Raw genomic sequence first — 27,503 nt, 5'->3', positions numbered from 1 at the left:
GAGCCTGCTGTGCGCTACTGGGCATTTTGGGGGATACCTTCCTCTTCTTTCTGTTTTGTTCCTGATAACTTTGTAAAGAATCAGCTGCCTCTCTGACTGGTAAGCCATTTGATTTTTTTTTCTGTGAGAGACAGTGACATGGTTTGGTACGGTGCGGGATGCATGCTGCAGGGCTAGGTGTTTCCTGATGATTCCAGGGTAGAGATGTACTGGAACAGTGGACTTTGATCCACATGGACTTCTTTGTCTCTCACACAGCTGATTAGCTTACAATAGCAACAGGCAATCTTCTCCTGTGATTGTATCCTGTGATTGTATCACTCCTGTGATTGTATCACATTGTTCTGAGCGCTTGATAGGTTGACAGTAACTTCTGGTTGCCAACTAAGTCATTAGAAGGCAAGATATTACAACTAAAGTTCACTTACTTTGGACACATCATGCGATCAAACTTGCTAGAAAAATCATTAATGCTTGGCATGGTCAGCAGCAAAAGGAAACGTGGTCGCCAAAGGATCTGCTGGCTCGACACGATCAAAGCCAATACAGGGATGACCATGAACCAACTAAAAGAAGCAGTCAGAGACAAGGGCACATGGCAAAGACTTTCCTATAGAATTGCCAAGGGTCGGACACGACTGAACGGATGACATCATCATCATCAACTTCTGGTAAGTCTGGTTCATTGAGAAGGTCCCAGGATCAACACTTAATATTTCCAGTAAGAGGGCTTTAGATAGTGGTTGTTGGGACTCAGTGTGAAATAGTGGAAAACTGATCTCTCAGTCCCAGTGGTGGGTCTTGGGCAGACAGTGCCCACTGACTTCCAGCACCTATTTATCTCCATCTCCTTTGCATTCTTTCCTGTTTGCAAGCCCTCCCACCGCCCGTGCTTAGTTACCTGCACCATCTTCACATCCTGTCCTCAACAGCACCGGACAGGGGATGTGGGTGGAAGTGCTGCTGCCATTGCCACCACAAGTGCCTCCATGGTGTGCCAACCCTGTGCCCTGGGCAGCTGGGAGCATGGGTAAAGATGGGTGGCAGGGGAGTATGTGGTCAATATTTGGATGGGAGACCACCAAGGAAGTCCACGGTTACCACCCAGAGGCAGGCAACAGCTCTGAAAACCTCATAAGAGGTCACCATAGGTCAGCTGTGATGGGATAGTCTCTGCTGGCAGCAGCGATTTCTAATCTATGCTTGCAAGGTGGAACTTGCCTTCCCTTGTATGCGAGAACTATAAATGGCCGTAGCCATGGCTAAGTTCCACGTCTGAAGTGCGGTTCATCTGAAAGACTGCTGGAAGAGGCATGTATTATTCCAACAGTAATGTAGCCTCCACACACACACAGAGACAGACACAATGGAAATTAATCACAGCCTGTCAGGAGGCTGTGATATTTGCCTTCATTCTTGCATGCCTCTTGCCACTTCCAAAACAGGATGGAAAAGTTTTCCTGAAGTGCATTTGCTGAGACTAAACAAGGAAGGCCATGGTTCCAGGGTCCCTCAATCCACATTCTGATAACGGCAGGAATTTCAGAAATTGTCTTCTTGGGTGTGTGTGTTTTTGTGTGTGTTTGTGTGTGTGTGTGTGCACAACTCCAAAGGGCTGCCTCCCTCTCCCTCCCTCAACTGTACAAGAGGAAAATTCTCAGTAGCGATTCCTCTCAACTTGAACCAAAGCCAAGCTCTCAAGTGGTTGTTGACAGTGTGACTAATTTTTCCAAACAAATGGAAACAAGCACGCCGAGGGAGGCTGGCTCTGGTGTGAGGTGGTTCGGCAGCCTCATCTCCTTGGGTGTTCGGAATGCGCACCGTGGGGTTGAGTTTCATGAGGCAGAGCTCACGGGGCGGCGGGGGGGGGGGGGAGGACTTGGGTGGTCTTCTCCAGAGGGCCAAATGCCTCCTTCCCCAGCACAGGGACAGAAGACACAAGATCAGAGGAGAACGTTCAAAGCATGTGTGACTGGGATGGCATCTGCAGGTAGGGTTGCCAACCTCCACCTGAGGCCTGGAAACCTCCTGGTGTTGCAAAGGATGGGCCAGATTTCAGTAAGGCTTTTGACCAGGTTCCCCATGATGTTCTGATGGTCTGATTAGGTACAGTGTGATTATGATGTTCACCGCCCTGAGTCGTCAAAACTTGTCAGAGGATAGAAGTTCAATAAATAATAATAATGGGTAAACTGGAAGTCTGTAGACTAGATTTTTGGATAGGTGGATAGGGAAATGGTTAAGAAACCTCACCTGAAGAGTCATTGTCAACGGTGCTTCATCAGCCTGGAAAGAGGTAAGTAGCGGAGTGCCACAGGGCTCAGTACTGGGTCAGGTACTTTTCAACATTTCTATCAATGATCTGGATGAGGGGGTGGAGGGACTCCTCATTAAATCTGCTGATGACATCAAATTGGGAGGAGTAGCGAACTGCCCTGAGCTCCAAGGGAAGGTGATATATAAACATAATAAATTAAAAAAAATAATTACCCTATATACTCGTGTATAAGCCTACTTTTTCAGCACCCTTTTCACACTGAAAAAGCCCTCCTCGGTTTATACGCGGGTATATACGGTAATTGATATAAAAGCCTGCTCCAGCCAGCCAATTGTTGCTCTGGCAGCTCGTAGGACATCGATGGTTTGACTGAGGGACTCTGATTTTTTTTTCCTTTTGCCTTCACTTCTTCCTCTTCTTAATCACTTCTTCCAAACTATTCTTTTGGTTTCTGTAGGTGAAAAGAGGGGGTACAGAAACCAGCAGCTATTCATCCTCTTGACTTTTCTGTATTCGTTGGAGGGGCAGGATGTATAGGAGAGCCTGTGATGATGGAGCATTTCCCACCCTCGCCTTATATGACAGTCAATAAGTTCGCCCAGATTTTATGGTGAAATTGGGTGTCTCAGCTTATTTGCAAGTATATACAGGTAAGTGTAATTTTTATCTGTTGTAATTTGTGTGTTATGTTCTGTGCAGTTTGCAAGACTGGACCAAGGCTGTTAATGACAAGACATATGGGAGGTCATCCATTCATAGGGTGTCCACAAATTGGTGATTTATGAGGGCACAGGAGACAACACCACTGAAGGGCTTGGTCCCTATGACCAGTTTGTTGTGGTCCTCCAGAGTCACTGCATAGCTGGTATGGGATACAGGATGCTGGAATAGGTAGTTCACTGGCCCCTGGGTGGAATGCATATCTTTTGTCAGGAAACTCTGAAAGCTATATAGTCTTCCGATCCCTTTGGGGTCATTTGGCTAATTTTGCTTTTCAGCCCCAAATTGGCTCCCATTTAGTCGTGCGTGTGTGTGTGTTTAAAGTGCCATCAAGTTGGAGCTGACTTAAGTTAACCCCAGCAGGGGCTTTCAAAGCAAGTGAGAAGCAGAGGTGGTTTGCCACTGCCTTTCTCTGAAGAGTCTTCCTTGGTGATCTCCCTTCCAGATCTTGACCCTGCCTGGCTTCCAAGATCTGAGAAAAAACAGGTTATGCCATGCCACCTTTCCTCCCATCCTCTGAAGACTTATATCAACTGAAAACCAATGTAGACGACAAAGGCATTTGGAAAGGCCATCATGATGAGGGACCATGTCAGACCTCTTCTTCCCCTTGACACAACCTGATGCCATTGCCATTTATTCAAAAGGACATCGAGCACATTAGCTTTCCAAAAGCATGAGAAGGATATGCTGAAAGTTTACATGAGCAAGAGACCCAGCCTCTAAAAATAAAACAAAATAGAAATGGTTGAGCCCAATAGACCCAAGTACTGAAGCTCTTGGAATTCCACTTGGCTCTTCTTAGGATTAACTCCGAGCCTGGCTTCAGCAAAGGTGTGGAAGATGCTGGATATGAGATGGCCAGTCAGGACTGTGGATAATAATTATGTTGTCGATGTAAGTCTGGGCAAATTTGGTGTTTGTACCCAGTACTTGGTCTACCAACTCTTGAAAGTGTCATCTGTCCCATGTAACCTGAGGGGCATCTTCTGGAACTGAAATAGACCTTTACTGGTGGCAAATGCAGTTTTCCCCTGGTTCACCAGAACCTGCCAATAAGAGAAGCGCTGGTTTTCTGTGGCCTGCTTCTTACTACCCAAAGGAGTCTCAAAGTGGCTTAGAATTGCCTACTCTTCCTCTCCCCATAAAAGCCACTGTGTGAGATAGGTGAGGCTGAGAGAATTCTGAGAGAATTGTGTCTGGCTCCAGGTCACCCAAGAGCCTCTTGTGGCGCAGAGTGGTAATGCAGCAGTCTGAAAGTTTTGCCCATGAGGCTGGGAGTTCAATCCCAGCAGCCGGCTCAAGGTTGACTCAGCCTTCCATCCTTCCGAGGTCGGTAAAATGAGTACCCAGCTGCTTGCTGGGGGTTAAAAGGGTAATGACTGGGGAAGGCACTGGCAAACCACCCCATATTGAGTCTGCTATGAAAACGTTATATGGCATCACCCCAAGGGTCAGACATGACTCGGTGCTTGCACAGGGGATTCCTTTACCTTTACCTTTTACCAGGTCACCCAGCTGGCTGCCTGTGGAGGAGGAATTAAACCCGATACTCCAGGTTACAGACCATTGCTCTTAATTACTACACCATGCCAACCCCCCAACTTCCCCTTAAGCCTTCACCAGTACATTGAGCAAATACAGGCACAGGTATGCTGGAAGAACTAAACATGGCTGTTACAGTTGCACCTGCACGTAATCTGCTGTTGGTAAATGTGCCACTGCTTAAATCACCACGCAATGGCCCCATTCATTAAGGTTGCAGGCAGCCCAATCCCCGTGCTTGATATGTGTTAGCTGCACCTGTATCTTGGTTTAGACGGTCTCACCTGTACAGAGCTCTGCTTGAATGGTTTTCTTTTTGGCAGGAAAAGGCTTTAAGAGCTTTCCTCCTTATCAAAGTGTTTGCGTTGATGTTGTACATGGGGCTAGGCAGCTTCTGGCTCCTGTTTCCAGCCTGGCACTGAACTAGAATGTACGTGTCATGTAGGACTTAGGGACTTTCTCCTTGGGTGTTCATGTCACTCTACAGGTGTTTGCATGCTGGGAGGCTCATGCTATTCTTCACTGTAGATTTGCAGGCATATGAACAAAACTGATAGTCTAATTCAAGAGGATTCATCTAGTGAGCTTTTTTAAAACAACACAGAAATCCAGCTTTTCAGAGGGAAATGCGGTGGTCCTTCTAATTGACTCAGTGCCAACTCACCAGCTGTGGTGGGCAACTTCCTGCCACCAAATCCCGGCACCTTCTGATGCTAGAATGCCTGGTAGAAGGGGACTGGGGGTGAGAGAGATGCTATGAGGTCACTTGGTCTATAGAAAATGAAGAAATGGGTGGGGCAGAGAAAAAATTAATGCAAAAATTGAATTAAAAACCAGAAGGTTAAATGATCCCAAATCAGAATCACACAAAGCTGGAAGAGACCACAGAGGACCATCCAGTCCAGCCCCTCCTCCCCTTCTTGACAGCTGATCATCCAATCTCCCCCTAAAAACTTCCAACGAAGGAGACTCTACCATGTTCTGAGGCAGCATTTTCCATCAATGAAATCTACAGGCCTGCTAATGCTGTGCCCCAATATGAAGAATCATAGAATCATAGAATCATAGAGTTGGAAGGGGCCATACAGGCCATCTAGTCCAACCCCCCTGCTCAACGCAGGATTAGCCCTAAGCATCCTAAAGCATCCAAGAAAAGTGTGTACCCAACCTTTGCTTGAAGACTGCCAGTGAGGGGGAGCTCACCACCTCCTTAGGCAGCCTATTCCACTGCTGAACTACTCTGACTGTGAAAAACTTTTTCCTGATATCTAGCCTATATCGTTGTACTTGAAGTTTAAACCCATTACTGCGTCCTCTCCTCTGCAGCCAGCAGAAACAGCATCCTGCCCTCCTCCAAGTGACAACCTTTCAAATACTTAAAGAGGGCTATCATGTCCCCTCTCAACCTCCTTTTCTCCAAGCTGAACATTCCCAAGTCCCTCAACCTATCTTCATAGGGCTTGGTCCCTTGGCCCCAGATCATCTTCGTCACTCTCCTCTGTACCCTTTCAATTTTATCTACATCCTTCTTGAAGTGAGGCCTCCAGAACTGCACACAGTACTCCAAGTGTGGTCTGACCAGTATACAATGGGACTATGACATCTTGTGATTTTGATGTGATGCCTCTGTTGATACAGCCCAAAATGGCATTTGCCTTTTTTACCGCTGCATCACACTGCCTGCTCATGTTTAGTTTACAATCCACAAGTACCCCAAGGTCTCGTTCACACACAGTGTTACCTAGAAGCGTATCCCCCATCAAGTAGGCATGCTTTTCATTTTTCTGACCCAGATGCAGAACTTTACACTTATCTTTATTAAATTGCATCTTGTTCTCATTTGCCCATTTTTCCATTGTGTTCAGATCTCGTTGAACTCTGTCTCTATCTTCCAGAGTATTTGCCAGTCCTCCCAATTTGGTGTCATCTGCAAACTTGATGAGTAGTCCCTCCACCCCCTCATCTAGATCATTAATAAATATGTTAAAAAGTACCGGGCCAAGCACCGAGCCCTGAGGTACCCCGCTACTCACCTCTCTCCAGTCTGATGAAACACCATTGACAACAACTCTTTGAGTGCGGTTCTCTAACCAATTCCCTATCCACCTGACTATCTGAAAATCCAGATTGCAGTCCTTCAATTTATCCATCAGAACATCATGGGGAACCTTGTCAAAAGCTTTACTAAAATCCAAGTAAATGACATCAACTGAATTTCCCCGATCCAGCAAACCTGTTACTTGGTCAAAAAAGGAAACCAGGTTGGTCTGGCAGGACCTGTTGGAGACAAATCCATGCTGACTTCCTTGGATCACCAAATTGTCCTCCAGATGTTTGCAGATCGCTCCCTTTAATATCTGCTCCATTATCTTCCCCACAACAGAGGTCAGACTCACTGGTCTGTAGTTTCCCGGGTCATCCTTCCTCCCTTTTTTGAAGATCGGAATAACATTTGCTCTCTTCCAGTCCTCCGGGACATATCCAGTCCTTAAAGAGGTTCCGAAGATGATGGACAAGAGCTGTGCAAGTTCTCTGGAAAGTTCTTTGAGTACTCTCGGGTGCATTTCATCCGGACCAGGGGATTTGAACTCATCCAGTGCAGCTAAATGCCTCTCGACAACCTCTCTATCCATGTTAACCTGCCACCCAGACACTGTCCTTTGGCTATGGCCATCTCTAGATGTGCCTAAACACTTTGACCTGTGGAAAAAAAACAGATGTAAAATAGGCACTAAGCCTTTCTGCTTTCTCTGCATCTTCCGTTAGAGTTTGTCCATCCGCATCCAACAGTGGGCCTATTGCCTCCTTTACTTTACGTTTGCTCCTCACATAACTGAAAAATCTTTTCTTGTTACAATGGGCTTCCCTGGCCAATCTTAGCTCACTCTCAGCTTTGGCCTTTCTTATAATTGATCTACAGTGCCTAGTAACCTGTAGGTACTCTTCTTTAGAGCTCTATCCTTCCCTCCATTTCCTGAACATTTTCCTTTTCTTTCTTAGTTCCTCTTGAAGTTCTGTTCATCCAAAAAGGCTTCTTAGAGCTCCTGCAGTGTTTTTGTCTTTCTGGGATAGTCATTGATTGAGCATGCAATAGCTCCTGTTTGAGTAGCGCCCACCCTTCACATGCTCCCTTCCCTTCCAGCATTCTCGTCCATGGTATGACACTCATCATGTCTCTGAGTTTATTAAAGTTTGCCCTATGAAAATCCAACATCCGCATCTGGCTACAAGCTTCCTTGGCTCCCCATCTCAAAAGGAATTCTATGAGGACATGGTAACTTCCCCCTAGGGTCCCCACCTCCTTCACCTCATCCACCAACTCTTGCCTGTTGGTCAGTATTAAGTCCAGTATGGCTGAACCTCTTGTGGGTTCATCTACCATTTGATAAATGAAATTGTCAGCCAGGCAGGTCAGAAAGTTGCATGACTGAGGACGCTTCGCAGAGTTTGTTTCCCAGCACACATCTGGGAAATTGAAGTCACCCATGATGACAAGGTCCTGCCGCTTGGATATTTTCTCAAGCTGCTCACAAAGTGCAGCATCCACATCCTCTCGTTGGTCAGGCGGTCGGTAGCAGACACCAACCACCACACTGTTTGTTTTCCCCTCGCTTATTTTCACCCAGATGCTTTCCACTGTAGATATGCTCTCCTCCACTAGAATTTCCTGACAGGTAAGCCCTTTCCTCACATACAGTGCCACTCCTCCACCTCTTCGATCTATTCTGTTTTTTCTGAACAGTTCATATCCATCCACCATTACATTCCAGTCATGAGAATCATTCCACCAAGTTTCTGTGATGCCTACTAGATCATACCTTTCCATCAGCATGAGAAGTTCCAGCTCTTCCTTTTTATTGCCCATGCTTCGGGCGTTAGTATAAAGAAGAAGAAGAAGAGTTGGTTCTTATATGCCGCTTTTCCCTACCCGAAGGAGGCTCAAAGCGGCTTATATTTTACACACTTGTATGATTTTATTGGCTACTATATTGGGCCTAAGAGTTTTTATACTTCAGTTGTAATAAATACATGTGTTCGTACATGAGAGCCAGTTTGGTGTAGTGGTTAGGAGTGCGGACTTCTAATATGGCATGCCAGGTTTGATTCTGCGCTCCCCCACATGCAACTAGCTGGGTGACCTTGAGCTCGCCATGGCACTGATAAAATTGTTCTGCCCGGGCAGTGATATCAGGGCTCCCTCAGCCTCACCCACCTCACAGGGTGTCTGTTGTGGGGAGAGGAAAGGGAAGGCGATTGGAAGCCAGTTTGAGACTCCTTCAGGGAGAGAAAAGCGGTATGTAAGAACCAACTCTTCTTCTTCAGTCTGGTGATCACTTGCTATTTCAGGAGAACCTCAGGCCTGAACTGGAGGTTGGCAATCCTCACAAGTGCTTTGGGGAGCCGATTCTCACCCCTGTTCTTCACACCTCCACAAGGCCCTTCCTTTCCTAGAAAAAGACCTGGCCTGTACAATACCAAGGCAATGTATAGTCCCAAGGTCAAAACACGGCAATCTGGGAATCATGCTACGGGGGAAGGGGGGGACTGAAGTGGAGCACATGGTACAAATGGGAAACAAATGGGCAGTGACTTCCCAAAAGTATATCAGCAGAAACCTCCTGGAGCTTAGTATGCTCTGGGCAGCTACAGAAAAATGCAGAAAAGCACCATTCAGAAAGGACATTTTACGGTCCTGCTGGGCCTTTGAACTCCTCAGTCTGTCCAGGCTCGTTAAGGGGCAGCTAATCAGAAAATGTGGCACAGAATGTAACATTGCAGATTTGTGTCAAAGATTATGAGATGCAGGAGAACAAATTCCTCATTGAGAATCGCAGCTTGCAGGCAAATCCGCTGACTGGCAATTTGGTTTCCTGGGCCTGCAGAGATGTTTGGTGGTTCAAGGAAGCGTTGCCAGATCCCTCTGGGCCACTGGTGGGGGGATGGGGTGTTTGAGTTGCCAGATCCAGGCTGGGAAACGCCTGTGGATATAGGTATGGAGCCTGGGGAGGGCAGGGTCCTCTAGGGCAGTGGTCCCCAACCTTTTTATCACCGGGGACCGGTCAATGCTTAACAATTTTATTGAGGCCCGGGGGGGGGGTAGTCTTTTGCCGAGGGATGTTGCCACCACCGCCTGAGCCCCTGCTCCGCTTGCTTTCCTGCTGGTGCCCCTGACTTCCCGCCACCCACTGGGGAGCACTACTAGCAGCAGCTGTGCAGTGCCACGCCGAGGGGGAGTCCCAGCCATGGTGGCCACTAAAGAGCACCAAAGGTGAGCCAGCGGCAGAGTGGCAGGGCAGCCCCCAAGGCAGCAGCTGGGGAGGAGGACGAGGAGGAGCTGCGGCCCGGTACCAACTGATCCACAGACCAGTGCTGGTCTCCGGACCAGGGGTTGGGGACCACTGCTCTAGGGAATATAATGAAATACAGTCTCCCCTCCCCCAAAGCATCTCTCTTCTCCAGGGGAACTGGTCTGTACTTTGGAGATGAGCTGTAACTCCAGATCCCACCAGGAGGCTGGCATCCCTGGTTCCTGGACAATGGAAGCCCTTATGCTAGTTTAGGGCAGAGTGGTATCTTCCCCTTGGTTTGTCTCCTTAGAAAAGACATTGAATAAGATTTTCTCTGGGAGATCCGCAGCTGAGGTTCTGCTTTTTAATTTAAGGGATTAATAATTGTGCACATAAATCACTAAAGCTCAGTCATTGGCAGATGCTTGATTAAGGGTGATTCGTATGGTACAGATGTTCCAGGCTGGGATTGGCGTCCCTAGCCTGTGTATCAGTTGGATGTGTGTTGTGTAGGTTTGCCTTTGGGCCACCCCTAGCTGGTCAACCCCACTCACAATCCCCCACCCTCAAGAAATTATGCAGGCAAAAATAATATGCAGAGCACCAAGCCAGGCAAGATTTTGTGGGTAGAAGCTCTTAAGACTCAAAGTTTCCATTGTCAGATATCTGGAGATGGGAGCTTGGACTCTCGAAATCTTCTACCCCCAAATCCTTGTTGGTTTCTAAGTTCCTTCTGGACTCAAATCTAGCTCTTCTACCGCCGGCCAACTCATCTACTTTCTGAAAACAATATGTAAACATCCATTTGATGGGAAAATAGGGCCAGGTTGTACGTGCGTCTGTTTCCCCTTGATGCACAAAACCAATAATACTTTCAACAAGTTGCCAAGTTTTCGAGGATACAATTGGCCTCTATTTCTGAAGTTCATTCGTCATCCAAGAGGAAAGGGTTCTTTTATGGAAGGGATGGAATGCAGAAGGTGGTGGAGCGTAGGAGGGATGGAGAAACAGGCCTTGCCCGCTTCCCGTAATGTCTCTTTTGGGGCCTGGGGGATGTTGGGGAACATGTAACACACTTGAAAGGATGGCAGCTGTACACACTGTTTTCAGGAAAGCGTTCCTCAAAGGGCTGCTGCTCACTGGAGCGCAATGGAACTCCAGACACTTATGCGGGAGGTAATGCCCGACATTGATGCATTCCAGGCCAGGGTTTCACAGGATGTCTGGGTTGGACCACTCCTGAATGTCAGCAATAGACATGTGTGCCTAGCAGCAAGATTGTGGATTTTACTCTTTTTTTTAGCAAGGCAGGGGGACATTTTTACATGGCCAAGGTCAGAGCAGAGGAAGTGATGTGTCAGAACATCTAGTGGGCCAAATCAAAGATCCATCCACTCCAGATTTCTGGTTCCCACCAGAGCCCAACCAGGTAGCCAGGAAGCTGGCAGCTGGACATTGGCTCCTCCAATTATTCAGGAGTCTACAGGACTGCTGGGATGGGGGACTAGTAAGACAACATTCCAAAGGTCCTGGTCAGTCATGAAACCGGAAAGTCTTGTTCTTTGTTTTCATGTTAGACTGAGGTCGGATGTGGGTTAGCAAGGGGCCGTCAGAGAAAGAGAGAAAGAGAGAGAAGCTTTTCCAGGTTTTGGGAACACCTTGGAGTGGGCAGGGTGGAATAGGGCCTGCAGGCTAGAACACAATGAAAGAAAAAAACTCAACAGACTTAAATTTCCAGGAAAGAATTTGGGTCAAGTACATGGTGTGATGTAGCAGGAAATATACAGCATCTAAATCTTAGGACCAGGCTGGAATTCAGTGGGAATTCCCCTCTTGGTTTTCCCTTGCATAAATCACCCATTCCTGTCCTGAAAATAGTCATTAAGGTGGAGAAAAGGAATCACCAAAGAACGGGTTGTTTCAGGAACAGTGGCTGAACAGCTTTCAAGGGACTGGTGCTCTTCTCCATTGCAAGGCAGAGATGTCTATCTGCTGATGTTGATAACACCCATTTGCATGAAGGCAGAAGCTGCTGCAGATGATGGTGTACTCTGTAGGGCAGGGGTGGCCAGATGTCCATGGACTACAACTCCCATGTTTCTGCTGTACGAGGGGGGGTTAGTTTGCAGGAAGATGGTAATTTAAAAAAATGCCCCTGTCCACCCGCCCTGAAATGCAGCAAAGCGCTGCGAAGCTGACCGGGGCATTTTTTGCCCCATCTGGGCCACCGTAGGGCAGGGAAGAGCTGGACTTTCCCTTTCCCTGTTGGTCCCTGCAGCGGCAAAGGGAATGTGGGTTCTCTCGTCTTCCCTTAGCCCAGGGCAATTGTGGGCCTGAACCGTGGCAGGCTTGGGAAGGAGCCTGCCCTGTGGCTGAGTCATGCGATAGCAGGGATTAGCCCCACTTCCATATGACCGCCCTGTTGGCCTTTTCTGCCCATGCAGAATCGGCCAGGGGGAATGCATTCATGATATAAGTACTGGACCACTGAAATCACATCCCTTTTTCATCTGTTTAATCTTCCAAGGTGAACTTGGGCAACTAAGAAATAGGTGCGCTTTATGCCGGGGCCAGGAGGGCTGGATCCCTGCCGGCCGAGGTAAGTGAAACAGTGGAGGTGGGGGAGGTGTGGAGTTGCCAGGCCCCCTCCACACACACTGGTGGGGCCAGGGGGTCGCCCCTGCCAGCTCCATGGCTCCACGGAGCCCTTAAGGGACACCATAGGGTTGGGGCTGGGCGGGCCGACAAGCCTGGTGCTGGCGATTACGCACGGCGCTGGCCCGCCACAGCCCTGGCTCACCCAGGAAGCTATGGAAGATTCCGTGGTCACTTATTCCATAGCCCTGGGCCGGGAGGTACCCGCACTGGCAGCGGCAGCAAGTGTTATCGGTGATTTTAACTGAAGCGCTCCTGCTGCCAGCATGGGCCTTCTGGACCGTGCATAAGAGGCCTAATAGAAGTGCTGTATTGAAAAGAAGTAATGGTCCATTCTCCCACCACAGAGTAGTTAGCTAATATTATATCAGTCTTCCAGTGGCAACCTTCTGGACTGGTAGCCAACAGCTTGAGTAGCAGCAACACTGACTTGAGCTGACTCCTCCCTCTTTCTAGAATTGCCAAGTCATGACATCCAGCGGAGTTCAGAACTGGAAGAAAAGCAGATGCTCCAGGTCACGATAGGGTTAAGACCAGAGTTTTTAACATCATCACTTGAAAAAAATCTGCTTTTCTGCCTCTTATTTTGTAACCAACGTCTGAGGAAGGGCTCTTGAGAACCCATTGTTGGTTGATCCCGGTAAATGGTATTACTTGAACCGTGTTCTTCACTTTTTAACTAAACTCATAAACTCATGGTCTGAGGTTGTCTTATTAACTAATGTTAGTCATAACGATGGTTCATATGATGGTTCATATGATGTCAATACAGATGACTTGGTTTGTTGCTCAGCATCTCTCTCTGTAGCCATCTCCCATGGCTACAGACTTGCCCTGACCTGGATGTCCCAGGCTAACCAGATCTGATTGGAAGCTAAGTAGGGCCGGTCCTGGTTATTACTTGGATGGGAGACCACCTACGAAGTCCAGGGTCACAAGGCACAGGCAAAATGTTTGTCTCTAGCCTTGAAAACCATGGCTGTGACTCTTGTCTTGAAAGCTGTTTCCACCACCTACTGGAGTTGACAAACTAAAGTGAAAAGACACTCATTGACCTCATGAAGCTCTCTTATACTGAATCAGACTTTTGATCCACCAAAATCAGGGCCATTCCGTACTCGTTCAAAATTGCACAATGGTTGCAAATTGAAATCGCTACTGATTTGCTGTTATGCACAACGTCGTTGACAATTTGCAACACTCCGGAAACCGATCCGCAAAAAGCGCTTCATTGTAGCGCTTTCAGGGAAATCCCAAAAAGTGGATTCACCCTCTGGAAAGTGCTACACTCTTGCAACCAATCTGCAACACTAGCGGGAAAGTTCTGTGCGTTACCATTGTTGCGGTTTCTGCCAAGTCCCTCCCCCTGGCTCTCTCCTCTGATCTTCTGGCGAAGCGATCGCCATTTTTTTTTCTCGGAGCGAGCGGAGATCAACGCACCGGTGAGCCTTCGTTTACCCAGCGAGGCTTCCCCGGCTGCAGTCCCTCCCCAGAGCTGTTTAAAGTCACCAAGCACCAAGCAACACACAGCCCCGTTTACTGGTTTATTTTCCCTTTACTTTTCACTCTATTTTCGGCTGAAAATCGTGCCCGTGCAGGGGGGGTGAGTTATTTTTTTTCACTCGGGGGGAGTGTGGCAACGATGAAACGGCAGCTCAAACACCACTTGCTAGCTAGATGGGTCTCTCCGTTGCAACGAATCAATGCAGATTCGTTGCAACGTGTTTTTTTTTTAAACTTCCTTAAAGGGAAAGGGGCTTTTTGGGAGCATGATAACAACCACCCATTGGCTGCTCGTTTGATTGATGGCCATGGGTGGGACAAAGCTCGGCAATATCACTTCCTGGCTAGCGATTTTTGCCGAGACCGGAAACCTGTGGGAAACTATAGAAACGCAACTGGATTCCACTACAAAGGCAGGTATGCATAACGACAAATTCCACTATTTAAAATGGCGTTTTTTCATTCCACAACCAATTTGCTACATAGATCCTGGTGCGGAATGGCCCTCAGTATTGTCTACTCAAACTGGCAGTGGCTCTTCAAGATCTCAGACAGAAGTCTGCCACGACTTTTTAACTGGAGATGCTGGGGATTGAACATGTGACCTTCTACATGCCAAGCAGGTGTTCTGCCACTGAGTCGTGGTCCCTCCTTCTGTCACGTCTGGATTGAACCTGGTTCTCTTCCAGTCCTCATGACGCACAAGAACCATTACACCACACTGGTGTTCAATCCATGATGCTGCATCAGCTGAACTCATGTAAACCAGGTTCTCCTGGTTAAAGAATGTGCAAGATATAGATGGTGTTGACTGTGACAATCACGTCTGGGAATGAATCGGTCGGACCCAGTACTCCAAGCTCCTTGGGAACTAGGAAAGGGCCTGGAATCAGCAGGTGCTGCAACACTGCCCTCTACCGGACGAAAGCGTTGCTTGTCCTAAAGCATCGACGATTGCAAAAATTGCATCATTGAAAATGAAACATCTAAGCTCTAAGCAAGCAACAAACATTTAAACAGGTGCCACCAATAAAAAGTCACATCCACTGACATTAGATGTATCTTTGGGCCCTCGATAGAACTTTCAAAAGGTCACCAGAGCTTAGGATCAAATGTGAGCAAATGAAGGATACAGCCAAAGTTTAAGATCAATTGTTGTTCCTTTCCATGGCCTCCTGTCTGTTCTGTCTGTCGTAGTTCATCTTGTCTTCAGCACTGAAATGAAACTGCCGGGGAATATCAATCAATCCAACCTTTGTTGACATATCTGTTAAAAGGTACGCTCAGTAGGACTCTGGACAGCAGCCATGAATAAGCACAATAAACACATTCTCTAGAATTAGCCAGATAAGGAGTAAGAATCACACTAGATAAAATATGTCAAAATTAAAATGTGTACATAAGAAGGAACAATTTAAGAAATGTTAGATTTAATCTTGAACTTTTCTGTGAGGAGGTTTGAAACAGCAAAAGTGGTTTCAGGGTCTGTGCAGGCAATTAATCATCGATTCCTTGCTCACATAATTCCCAGGCCGTATAAGGTTTAGTAAAATTTTACAACAGGGATCTTCAAAAACAGCTAAAAGATCTTCACAAAGATCATCAAGGATTCTGTGGTGGATAGTATCAGGGATGTCAAAACCACAAGGACAGAGTCCCTCCTGAAAGGGAATCTTCCAGAGGATATGTGGGAAGGGAAAGCATTTAAATGAGCCAACATGAAAGATCTGTGATAGAGGGGGAGGTCAAGATTATAAATTTATGAGGCATCATACCATGCTGACTTTGTAAGCCTAATTTGAGAATATCTTGTGGAGGCTTGTAGTATGATGTCTCTTGTACATCGATGACCTAGCTTTACTACTTCTTGCTAAGAGTTCTTATGGAGGTTTGGGCTGTAGCTCCAGGAATAAGAGTTCCTCGGTTCACAAACAACTTATGGTGGAGAGATCAGGATGGATCTTTGATCTTCAGCATCTTTTGCTGATACATCATGGTATCCAGTCTACCATAGAAGATCTTAATGACCTCACAGCACAATTTTATATCCAGCTCTATTTAACTGGCCTTATGCCCAAGAAAGCAAGATTGCCATGCTTTAGAGTGTCATACATGAAATGAAATAATCTTTGGTACTTGGGATTTATTTCTATTTATTTGTTCAGCATACTTATTATGTCACCCTTCGGCCCCCAATCGCACTCAGCAGCATATAATGGCCAATGTCTTAAACTCAAAAATATACGTCAATGCAATCAATCAATACAGTTGCTGCATAATTAGCAGTAAAAGCAGCCAAAAAAGTATAACTTTTAAAAGCAACCAAAGTATAGCTTAAAAAGCAAACAGCAGATCCCAGCTGGGAATATACAAAAGATCTGAGTATAAAAAATAAATTCGGCTCTCATTCGGAAATGAAATGTTTTAAAATTTATGGCAAAGTAAGAAGTGACAGAGCACCTGCTTGGCATGCAGAAGGACCCCAGTTCAACTCCAGCATTCTCCAGACAAAAGGGCCAGGGAGCAGGGGGTGGGGAAGACCTCTGCCTCAGAACCACTGATGTGATGGACCAGTGGTCTTAGTCAGTACGTGTCTCCATATGGAAGAAGCTTCATGAAGTTCCACAACTAAGGTACCACAACAGAAACACCCTGTCATGAATACTCACATCTGAGAATGCTGTCAAAACTATGTACCTATCAATGTATCTACATGCTTTTGCCATGACTGTTTTGTCTTTTCTTTCGTAGTGCCTGCTTAGATCTGGAGTAGCTGGGAAGGGCTCAATGAGGGCCCAGAAGGTGTGGGGTGTGGGGTTGGTCTCTGCCACCTCTGCCACTCCACTAGGAGGGGCAGGCAATAAATCTGCTTGGCGCCTGGGTTCAGGTTATCTCTGTGTCCTTGAAGCCAGGCGGGGAGATCTGCGTCTGGCTGATAGTTTCATTTTGCCGTGAGAAGCAACGGGAGGGGGTGCAATCAGGATTTTCCACGCCTGAAGTTGGAATTGGGGATGGGAGGAAAGGGGGTTGGAGATAGAGGGATGCTTTAGTCTTAGTAAGAAATTAGAGACACCCTGCTTTGCTTGTTCCTGAATAAAGAGATTATCTTGACCAAAGTCTTTTCATTGGGAATATCGACTGGAACCACACAAATGCACATCTCACGACTCTGCTCATGTGGTTGGGCAAGATCCTGTCACAACGTCAGGCCTCAAGGTGTGGTTGTGCATCTGAAAGATCTCTGATTCCAATGCCATTTTTCCCCAGCTTTATATATCACAACGTTGGCCGAGCAGCATTTTTTTTAAAATCAAGAGTTCCTGGCCTGAGGTGCCTTGGCAGATTTCCCCCGGTGATCATAGTAATAAAAAGTGCTTTTCACTCTGATGTATTTTTAATGCCTCTTGTCTCACCTGAGTAAGGAGTCATCACCCTGAGTGATGGAAAAACCTAAGAGGTCATGGCAGTGATCCACTTGGTAATAGAAAATTCTGAGGCAGAAAGAGTGAAATGTAGTCCGCCATCTGTGTTCAGAAGGCCCATGGAGCTTTCCTCTGTTCCTGCAGCTCCTTCTGACCACCTGGAAAGGTCATTCCTAAGGTTGTGGAATGAGCATGGAGCAGGGGTCCCGAACATGGTGCGCATGGGGGCCGTAGCACCCACTCATACTTTTCTTGGAGTCCATGGAGTGGGTTTAGAAGTGGGTGGGGCCAGTGAATCTTCTGTCTTCTGTTCTGACTGGCCGTTGGAGATTTGAATGGCTCTGCAGACTTTTCAAAATGTTGCATGACTGAAGAATCTTCTCTGTGTGAATGAAGGCCACCCACAGCTGCCCTTTTGTGGCTGGCTCTGTGTCCCATGACAGTCATTTTGGGGCAGTGCTCACCACACTGGGTCCAAATGCAAAAGGTGCCTAAAAAAGATAGAGAACTTGAGTCTCTGGGCATGGAAGATTTGTGAGGGCTGGTTGGTTGGTTGGTTGGAGAGAAGAGGGTCAAGAGAACAACAATCAACTCCCCTTTCAACATTTCCACCATTGTTGTGGCAAGATGCATCAAAAATATACCCAAGTGAGAAGCCTCAGGATTATTTAACCTGTGAAGTAAATCAAACTGAGATAGACAGATTTTCGTGGATGCTTTAGGCTGATCCTGCATTGAGTAGGGGGTTGGACTAGATAGCCGGTGTGCCCCCTTCCAACTCTAGGATTCTATGATCCAAAGTCATTCAATGAACTTCAGGATAGTGTAGAGATTTGAACCTGTGTTTCACTGTAATTACTACACCACACTAGGTACAATATCCAACAAAACTTCTCAATGCTGTTGTGTGTTATAGTTTCCAAAGCTGCCTTGGCAAATGCTGAAAGATTTGGGGCAGCAGTGTCAGAATAGGACAAAAGGATGTGATGTCACTTCAAGGTGATGCTCTAGGCTGCAACCCTTGGTCTCTATGCTCTTTTCTATAAAGACTAGGAGAAATTCCTGGAGTCACTATGTGGAGGCCATTTTCCCACCTGTTCCTCAAGACTGGTTAACCAGGGCACAGCTACTTCCCCAGTCTGTAGAGCTGTTCATTGTCTACTGTGTAAACGGCATATAAAAACTGTGCAGTGTTTATGCCCACACAGTAGAAATCATCTGTGGAAAGCATTAGCAACATGACCAAAAAAAAATCAAAACAATGAGAAAAGAAGCATTTACAGTTGCCTGGGACACCCTCGTGTCTTTCAACGAGGCAATCACGAATCTGGTCTCTGCACTTTTCAACCGTCTTCAACACAGAAACATCTTTAATTAAAGGGAGGCTTCTGGATTACTTATCATAGAATCATAGAGTTGGCAGGTACCTCCTGGGTCATCTAGTCCAACCCCCTGCATTATGCAGGACACTCACAACCCAATCACTCACCCACTGTAACCTGCCACCCCCTTGAAACCTTCACAGAATCACCCTCACCTATTGCTCTGTGATTAAGAAATGATCCGGTCCTAATCTGGCACTGCTACCTTCTGCAAACTAAAATCCCAGAAGAGGAGAGCCCTGTTTATCATCCAAACAAGAAAGAAGATTCAGTGTTAGGTGTAATCCTGTGGTCACCATAAGGCCAGGAAATTTGGCTCTCTGCTGCGCATGGCTGTGCCATCCCACCCCTGTGATTTACTTCCATGTCCACCATCCAAAGAGAGCTCATTCTAATGACATGTGGAATTTCCTGTTGTTCGCTAATTGCCCATTATCTCATCCCACAGGTACTTAGTGACAGTGGGGGGAGCATTGTTTGCAGAATGAGAAATTATTCAGGCAACACATTCTTTCTGTGGTTTGGGATAGGAAGTACAGTGCATTCCAGTGACATGAAAGGCGTGGGGGTTTAGGAATCCCAACAGGTAAGCCAGATAATGCCGGGGAAAGGGGAAGGTAAAGGTCGCCAAGGACACCACAAAAGCCCTGCTGGATTGGACCAGCACAGCCCACCTAGTCTTGCACATCAGAGCATAAAAAGAGCCCTGCTGGATCAGATCTGCTTTCCATCTGTTCCAGCATCCTGTCTCACACAGTGGCCTGTTGTCTTGGAGGATTAATAAGCATGGGGTAGAAGCCAAGGCCTTCCTTGGGTGTCGCTCCCGTATATACAGGTTTACTGCCCCTGGATGAGAAGGTTCTGTCGAGCCGTTGGTGGATTTATCCACGAATTTCTCTCGTCCCCTTTCAAAACCTTCCTTGCTAGCAAACACCACCGTGACTCCTGGCTATGAATTCCATAACCAAATTATGGTTCACTGAATAAGGAACGGGATTGCCAGGGTGGGGCCTGGAGATCTTCCAGAATCAGAACTGATCTCCAGGCAACAGAGAAAATGGACTTTTGAGGAGGTAGACTCTTTCGCATTATCTGCCTCTCTCCCCGAACCCCTCCCTCCCAAGGCTTCCCCCCCTCCCCAAATTCCAAGTGTTTTCCAATCTTAGTGCAGTGTGTCATCTTAGTGCAGTGTGTCCCAAAACACAAATCCTAAAATGCCAGAAATTAATGTATCCAAATATTCTGTCTTGCTTTCATTGGCTTAAGAAAAATAAATTGGATGACAATAAATTGGGCCAGGTCATCTAAACTCCTTCCCCTCTTGAATCCCCTTGGTTTCCAACACAATTCAGGAAATCAGGGGCAACCTCAGAGGCCCAAGGCCTCTTTGAAGTCACTCGAAGACTTGGTCAAGAGCAGAATCAATGATTGCTGTTGTTATGGACATAGCCCGTGCCACCTTTTCTCCAGTTGCCAAGTTCCAGGCGTGGCGTATGATAATGAAATCGGGCCTCCTCCCTTGTTTATGGTGCGGCCAGGTGGTATGTGGCCAGGTATCTCCTTTGTTTGATGTGGGCCTCTTGATAAATCGTCTCTCCCTCTTTCCTGAGAATCAGAATTAGAGGGCAGGGAGGGGAGGGGGGAAATGAAGGACATCACTCACTTTCTCTCTGTTCTTGAAAGAGAAAGTAGGTCATTTCCACAATGTTTCTGAGCTTTAGATCCACATACACAACACCGAGATTATGCACAAGCAGGGGACCTGCCGGGATTTGGGTGGTGCAGCTCATTTTCCTCTTTCCCCCACTATTTCCTTTTCCCTTTCTCCGAAAGCCCCCTGTAACCTCTCACCTTTCCCTGTTACTTTTCTCTTTACCCCACTATTTGCTTTTCCATTTCTCAGAAAGTCCCCTGTAACCTCTCACCTTTTCCTGCTTCCATCTCGCCTTCCCACCACCAGCTAAATAAAATACTTTTGCAATTATCCCTCCTTCCCCCAACCTGAGAGCTTCTTCTGGGGGGGAAACACTCTTGTGTGAGTTCAGTTTTCGGGTTGGACTGGGCCTAGATGTGTGGTGGGGAGACCCACAAGGACTTGTAGGAAACACTCCACTTCCCCCTGGATCCCTCTCCCACGCTGTTTTCCACTTCCTGGCACCCCGCCCCCATATCCTGCCCTTTCCCTGATTCAATTTCTTCTTCCCACCCCCCATTTCTCTTCCTCCCATCTTCTTCTATTGGTTTGCTTCATTTATATTCCACCTTTCTCCATAACGGGACCCACCTTACTGCAGAACATTCTTCTCTACTACCATTTATCCTCCTGACCAGCCTTGGGGGAGTCCTGCGAGCTGAGTGGTAGCAGGTTGCCCAGGGGCTGCTGGTGGGCTTGACCCCAATGAGTCTTCCCCCAAAGGCCACCAGCCGTTCAGTCTAAGCCTGGCCGTGCTGTTGCGGTTGCCTATCAATGACCACTGAGGACATTCATTTTTTTTGAGTGACAGGCTCTGCTTCTATTCTTTGGGGAGGTTTAATCCCCCCATGGATTATTTTTAGATGTCAGGTTTTTCTGCATGTCAGGTCTTTCCTCAGGGAGGTAGAAAGGTCATCTGTTCATGGGAATGGATTTACTGCCACTGCTTTGTCTTAAAGCATCCATAATTCTGGATGGGTGTCAACCATCTAACCACTTGTGCGCCTTTAACAATTGTGGGCTGTTTGCTGAACAGACACTTCGATGGCAGGGTGGGGGGTCGGTCTAAAAGAAGGCATGAGTTGAAAGTTGCCTGTTTTGTTTCTTTTTAGTGTGTGTGTGTGTGTGTGTGTGTGTGTGTTCATGGCAATGGTTTTCAGTTCTCTGCATTTCTGGTAGGTTTGTTTCTGTTGAGTGTGCACGTTGCATATTCAGTTTAGGCAAAAATCACAAAACTCTGGCTCACTTACTTTGGCCATATCATGCGATCCTACTCAATGGTGAAAACAATTGTGCTAGGGTTGGCCAGTGGAAAAATGAAACCAGGCCAAAAAAGGGTGCGGTGGTTGGACACGATCGGAACGGACTCTGGCCAGAACATTGCGCAGCTGAGAGAGATGGTGTGGGATCGGGGATCATGGTAACAGCTGTGACATGGGATTGCCAAGAGTCAGACTTGACTGAAGGGCTGAAGACAACAATAAGAAATGATCTGTGTATGCACCATATGCAGACAGGGCCTGGCATAACTGGAAAGCTCTCTTACACCCACCTGTTCTCCAGTCATTTACCTGCAACCCCGAGCTCTAGTTGACAGGGGCTAAGCAGCTGCTGAGCCCAAAGAGCAGTGACTTTGTGTCAGTCTGCACAGCCAAGGAGACAAGAGATTTTACTGGTTGCGCTAAAAACAATGGGAAGAAAGCTTCACTGGCCCTACATTGCCAGTTGTGTATGTCATCTACAGTCACTCCACAGCACTTCTGTAATGGCTCAGGTTGGCTTCAGAAGCAGAGAGCTGCTGGAACCTGAGGTTGCTCAATATTAAAGGAAGGTAGGTACAGTCGTATGCTTCGTTCTGGGATCTTTTGGATGGTATGATGGTCATTCAGTTAATGTGTGTGGTTGGAACATGTCTGTGCCCTATACCCATATTGTGGCTCCACTGGAGACTATGCCTCCACCAAACAGCCCCACGTAAAGAAGCAAGCTTCTTCCTTATCACCCCTTTCTACTTGCCTAGGGAGCCTAACATTTGAGTGCTGCCAAAGCAAAACAAAACCAAACCGTTGCCACCCAAACCACCTGCATGGATTCATGAATCAGTGGTTAAATGTCTCCTGACATGTAGAATCATAGAATCATAGAGTTGGAAGGGGCCATACAGGCCATCTAGTCCAACCCCCTGCTCTACGCAGGATCAGCCCTAAGCATCCTAAAGCATTCAAGAAAAGTGTGTATCCAACCTTTGCTTGAAGACTGCCAGTGAGGGGGAGCTCACCACCTCCTTAGGCAGCCTCTTCCACTGCTGAACTACTCTGACTGTGAAAATTTTTTTCCTGATATCTAGCCTATATTGTTGTACTTGAAGTTTAAACCCATTACTGAGTGTCCTCTCCTCTGCAGCCAACAGAAACAGCATCCTGCCCTCCTCCAAGTGACAACCTTTCAAATACTTAAAGACGGCTATCATGTCCCCTCTCAACCGCCTTTTCTCCAGGCTGAACATTCCCAAGTCCCTCAACCTATCTTCATAGGGCTTGGTCCCTTGGACTGCAATTGGACTGCAATTGGAAACTGATGGCTCCATCATTGATTAACATGGCGTCATCCGCCTTATGTTGCACTGAGGAGGGCGACCTATAAATAATGAAAATAAAATATTGCTTCCCACCAGCTACCAATCTGCACCAAAGTTCCAGTTTATCCCATACTCACAAAAACAGCCTCAAGGACTGAAATATTAGGATGGGGCAGCCTTGGATGGAGTGGTTTTCTCTACCCCTTGGAAACTTTACAATACTTAATGCAGAAGTGTGCCAGGTTGCAGCCCCTGACCTGGATGGCCCAGGCTAGCCAGGGCTGATACTGCACACATAGGATAATGCACTCACAATGCACTTTAGATTTTCCTGTTCCACACAACTGCCAAAGCACATTGAAAGAGCATTATCCTGTGTGTGCGGAATAGGCCCATATCTCATCAGAATGTGGAACCTCAGCGTGTCTGGCCTGGCTAGTATTTGGATGGGAGTCCACCAAAGAAACCCGGGGTCGCTACGCAGAGGCAGGCATCAGCAAACTGCCTCTGAGCATCTCTTGCTTTGAGAACCCTGCAGGGTCACAATAGGTCAGCTGTGCCTTGACAGCAAAAAAGAAGAAGAAGAAAGAAGCCAGGTTGCAGGGAGAGGGAGGGTAACCCTAGAAATGTATTTCTGGGGTAAGTTCATTTCTTCTAACAGAAAAGACCAAACACCTGCTCCATGCAAATATGTTCTTAAATGCATTGATTACAAAGATACGATCTTTTAAAAAATGTTTGGCGATAATCTCTTTCTCTTTCACACACACACACACACACAATAATATAATATTTGTTACACCTGTGGTGGTGTATGAATAACAAGTTCTCTATGACTGAGTTTTTTTACCCAGTCTTTGCCTATCTTGTTCTGGACTCTCCCTTGTTAGGAGACTAGGAGGTTTCTCTCATGTACTGCTATCTGGCATGATAACTTGGTTTTGTATCTCAGAATTGGCCTGGCCAGCAAACACCTGCAGTACAGGAATCTGCATAGTCAAATTGCCATGGCTATTCCTGTCCTCATCTGCTATCAAGTTGGTTGGGCGCCATTTACTTTGAAATGAACGGTATCGGGAAAAGCCTAGATCCTTCAAGTGGCCAATCCAGACTGAAGTAGAGGGACCGCCTACCTCCTTATGCCCTCCGCAGGGCACTTTGCTCTGCAGGTAAGAATTTGCTGATGATCCCAGGACCCTGGGAGGCATGCCTGGCCTCGACCAGGGCCAGGGCCTTTCCAGTCCTGGCCCCTACCTGGTGGAAGGGCTGTGCGCCCTGTCGGAGCTCTCTGAGTTCCGCAGGGCCTGCAAAATGGACCTCTTCCACCAGGCATTTCTCTGAGGCCGGGTAGTGTCCCAGGAGCTAAGAGCATGGTTTATGTTCTATATAAATGTTCTAAAATTTTTTATGTAAACTGCCCAGAGCTGTAGGGAAAGGCGGTATAAATAGATAAATAGATAAATAGATAAATAGATAAATAGATAAATAGATAAATAGATAAATAGATAAATAGATAAATAAAGATCGGGCTCCTCTCTCTGGGGGGGGGGGGGAGGAGGCCAGCATTGTTCCACCCAGATTGTTCCACCTTATGCCCAATTATCCATCCTCTCCCTTCTGCCCATCCAGTAGGCCTGTATGGGAATAGTTTTTTCTTAAACACCATCATTGTGACTGAGTCATTGTTTATGGGGCTTTAATGGGGAATTTTAATGGTTTTAGTGTACTGTATTTGTATTGAAACACTGTGAACTGCCGTGAGCCGGTTTCCGATATGATGATGATGAACCGGGGATGTACTGAATGCAAAATACATGCTGAGCCATGGCCTCACCTTGACCATTACTGAAGTACTGATCCTCTCCCAGTATGGAAAAAAAATGCTGTTTCTGCACAGCATGGTGGACAATTTCTGCTGATGGAAGGGGAAGCAACCTTTGCCGATCATCCCCTACATCTGCAGGCCTCCAGCTCCCCCTCAAATTTATTGATGTGAAAACATCTTATGTCGCAGCCATAGGGAAAATCTTTAAGATACGCAACGGACGATACAGTGGAAATCTGTTTCGGAAGTAATTGTTGACAGGCAATATTTAAAGGATACAGAGACGTGAGTTATAAACATCCAGGAGGCCGCCCATGAGCTGCGCACTTCACTGGTGAGCCATAATCCATACGGTATGGCCACAGGCAGCAAGCATAATGCTCCAGCCTTGCGTCGTGATATCTCTGTTATTTTTGAGATGATTTCAAAACTTGAGAAACCAACAATTCTGTCTCTTCGAGATCTTTAATTTGACATAAAACAATCTGATATAAAACAATGAAAATTAAAAAAAATGAAAATTAAGAGTTTTAATGTTTGATGTTTCCACATACATCTTACAATACAATCTGATTCTTGCAACTTTAAAAAAAAATTATATTATTTTACGTGGATTGAAGGCAGATTACTTAAAGTGGGTTAATGCAATATACAGGATGGGGCAAGGATTAAACCAGGGGTAGTCAAACTGTGGCCCTCCAGATGTCCATGGACTACAGTTCCCATGAGCCCCTGCCAGCTGGGGCCATTATGTTAATGACACATTAATGATGCAAAATTACATAGCAGGATCCAGTTGACACCGATCTGTACACCGTGGTGCAGACCACAGTGCCCCATAATTTGTCCAAGTGACTTTGTGAAACCTTTTGTACAGGGTTACCCTATTGCTGGTGTAGAAAACCCCTCTTGAATAATTCCGTTTTTCATGGGTTGTGGAAAGCCAGGAGAGTGGTTCTCATGCAGGCCCTTCTTTAAGGCAGGGGCTGTAACAGAGAAAGCACTTTTATGGGTTGTTAATTTTGCCCACTTTCAGGTTGGTACCTGCAGAAGGTTTTTCAGGTACATGAAGCTGTCCCTGTCTCCCAGGAGCAGCATTTTGGGGGTTTAATTTGGGCCACAGGGCAGGAGGGAGATGCAGAACTCCTGCCACTGCAAATCAGGAATCCCTTCTGCCTGTAGATCTTTCCCATGGGATCCAAGTCATCTTCTGCTCCCAAGTGTTTTGTTAGACACCATGTAAACAGTCCCCATGGAGAATAATGGTTTATTAACTCTTATCATATAGAATCATAGAATCATAGAGTTGGAAGGGGCCATACAGGCCATCTAGTCCAACCCCCTGCTCAACGCAGGATCAGCCCTAAGCATCCACTAAGGAATTGTTCTCAGGCCTGAGGCCTGCTACACTTTCAAGAGCAACGCGCAAAGATTTATATTTTGTATCTTCTAGAAAAACTGCTTTGAGAACCAAAGAAATAGCAGCACTGAATTAGGCCCGCCGCAGCTGACAGAGCTGGAGGCCCAGTCGGCTGCAGCCAGCCCGGGGCCCACCAATGTCACACCCTGCACGCCCTCAACCTACAGCCTGGGTAGGGACCGCTGCCCGAGTGGCCGGCAGCCCTCTCCGCACCTCCTCAGGCCTGCCTCCCCCCTCCGCAACCTGCTTCCCACTAGCGCCCGCTGCATTTCTGCACGCAGTGGGTTTTGCAACTAGTTGTATTATAATTTTTAACCCGAGAGAGTGAGGGTTTTTTTTGGGGGGGGGGAGCAAAGGGAACAAACCATTGGATAAGGTCCGTCAGCAAGGCTGTGATGTTTCACAAAGCATGCCTATGATCCTAATTTTCCACTTGAAATTTCACAATTTTTGCCAAGAGGATTTCCTGCTCAGGTTGTTTGTCTTGTACCATTTTCATGTGTCGCCGTAGAGCAGGGGTAGTCAAACTGCGGCCCTCCAGATGTCCATGGACTACAATTCCCATGATCCCCCTGCCAGCATTCGCTGGCAGGGGGCTCATGGGAATTGTAGTCCATGGACATCTGGAGGGCCGCAGTTTGACTACCCCTGCCGTAGAGGGTCTGATTAATTTTTGCAGTAGTTGCATAAGCCCTGATCACACACGCAAAGCGGTGAGGAGGTGCTGCTCACCCTTTTCAGTCTGTGCGATGAGCTCCTTGGAAGAAAACTCAAAATGGCCAAGTGCCCAATGCTCTGGCACACCGGCCCTAAAATGGAAATCATCCCTCGAACGGCCTTGGGAAGAGAGCAGGCTGGATTCACAAACACAATAAGAATCGTCTTACATTGCCTTACCTGGTCTCCTTAAGCTATACATAGAAGGGGGGGGGAGTGTTTTGATAACTGAGCAAATAAAAGAAAGTGATGAAAAGCCGGAGAAAGATAAAACAGGGTAAACACAGCTCACTCACTGGAGTCAGACTGGCAACCGCAAAGATCTTTGAGTCAGGGAGGGACCTGTTAACCCAGAAGGCCAAGTACCCAGAGTGTCTCCTGCACAAAGCAAACTAGCAGGAAAAATGAGGAGGAGGAAGCCTCTTGGCAGAGAAATGCTAAGGAAATAAAGGGGTTGATGGCTCTGACACCGCGAGT

The 27,503-nt window shown here is 46.9% G+C and overlaps 1 long non-coding RNA gene across 1 annotated transcript; it reads left to right on the top strand.

Moving 5' to 3' along the window:
• Positions 1 to 22,982, top strand: LOC143839021 (uncharacterized). Its single transcript, XR_013231526.1, has 3 exons — positions 1 to 99; positions 2,736 to 2,928; positions 22,890 to 22,982. It is a non-coding gene; the product is annotated as an uncharacterized LOC143839021 (long non-coding RNA).
• The last annotated feature ends 4,521 nt before the right edge of the window (positions 22,983 to 27,503 follow it).

Source organism: Paroedura picta, chromosome 5 (assembly GCF_049243985.1).
Source record: "Paroedura picta isolate Pp20150507F chromosome 5, Ppicta_v3.0, whole genome shotgun sequence".
Classification (NCBI taxonomy): domain Eukaryota; kingdom Metazoa; phylum Chordata; class Lepidosauria; order Squamata; family Gekkonidae; genus Paroedura; species Paroedura picta.
The sequence above is the reverse complement of the archived record's forward strand: the minus strand, read 5'-3'. Positions and strand labels throughout refer to the sequence as shown.